The sequence below is a fragment of the Myotis davidii genome, unplaced genomic scaffold (assembly GCF_000327345.1).
Source record: "Myotis davidii unplaced genomic scaffold, ASM32734v1 scaffold26, whole genome shotgun sequence".
Lineage (NCBI taxonomy): Eukaryota > Metazoa > Chordata > Mammalia > Chiroptera > Vespertilionidae > Myotis > Myotis davidii.
This window is the reverse complement of record NW_006299245.1, coordinates 4,729,721-4,731,372: the sequence shown is the minus strand read 5'-3', so window position 1 is coordinate 4,731,372 and position 1,652 is coordinate 4,729,721.

Below are 1,652 nucleotides of genomic sequence, written 5' to 3'. Positions count from 1 at the left end.
TGTCAGACATGAGTTAAGTGTCATGGACAGGGTCCGAGTTCTTGTGATGCTTATAGATCACAGATAAAAAATGTTTAGTGTCAATTAGTGTTGTCCAGATGAACTGATTGATCTCTGGCACATGTATATCTTTAATATGGAGCAGGGTGCACCTAACTCTCATTACTATCAATAACTGTCATTAATTTAAATGTTTTAACTATTCTCTTTGTTCTGATCCCTATCAAGTACCTTTGCCTTTACAAATGTAATGTTCCCAGAATGCACAATTGGGAAAGCCGTTGTAAATAATCTGGCCCCAGGAAAGAAACACATAATGTGTAAATGACACAATTCAGACTTTGTTTTGTGTTTCTTCACTTGGTTGTTTTAGTTTGGTTTGTGGAAGTTGTTTGTGGGTTTTATTTGCATTAATCTATTTTTCTAGGTCTTTTTTGGTGAGACTAAATTTGGACCTGATTGGTTTCAAGGTAACGCCACCCTGTGAAACACCACCAGGCCAGGTGATAGGACTTTATTAATCACATAGCTTCCCCCATCATGGGTTTCAAACAGCAACATTCATTATATTAGTTAACCTTTTACCACATGCTGCTGAATAATATTCTAAATAAGTAGTTTATTAAGTGGGTTTCATATTCAAAGATAATTTTATGTGTAGCTATGCTCATTAATTTTAGTCAACTGATATTCAGTAAAACTGTAAAATGACAAATAAAATTGTTCTAAATTTTCTAGCTAGTTATTCTAATTGTTCAGAAAATTTTAAATGGCAAGTTTATGAAATGTTGTGAAAAAACTTGGTGTGAAATAACATACATTTATAAACTCATTGCCCTTCTAATGCCATTTTATATCTGAATATTGATGATAAAGATTATAAAATTTCTACCTTTTGAAAATGTGTAAGGGTAGGCTAAATAATTAACTGCATTTTCAATTACTTGTTTTTCAAAAAGTGCTAAATTATGTGCGTAAGGACCTTCAATGATTCCAATTTTTCAGGTAAATTTTCAAGATCAGGAGTAGAGTCTAATGTTAGTATATAAATTATTTGTGATTCACTCCAACTGCAACACCATAAAATAATTTTAAATTTGCTTTCTGGATCTCTGACTTTGAATGTGACTAGAGTAAAAACAATAATGTTGCCTTTATTGAGCTTTATTGTCTCAGAAAAGTGTTAATTTTATGTGTTGTCTTATTAATAATAATAGAAATTAGACAACTTACATATATAAATCATTTTATATTCACAGCTCTCTTGCAAAGTATTATTAATTCCATTTTATAGTTAAGGATCAGATAGTAAAATAACCTGCTAGTTTTCAAAGGGTAAATTAAATTGTCCAAATCACAGAGCAAGTATTGAAATTGCAATTCAAACCAGTATTTGTTAGACCTTCTCATTTGTTTCATCACTATGCCCTGTTACCTTAGTTCATATAGGAAGAGCCGGAAGGTGAACCATAAAAATTTTTTCACACCAGTTTAAGAAATGTGGTCTTTCTCTGGAAAGCATCGGAGGAACCTGAAGCAGAAATCTCATTGCATGCCACTCTTTTGCTGTGTGCTTCCACCACAATAACCTTCTTTTAGTTACTCTACGGTTCCAAGCCTCTTTCAGTCTCAGAATCTTTCCTAATTCTATC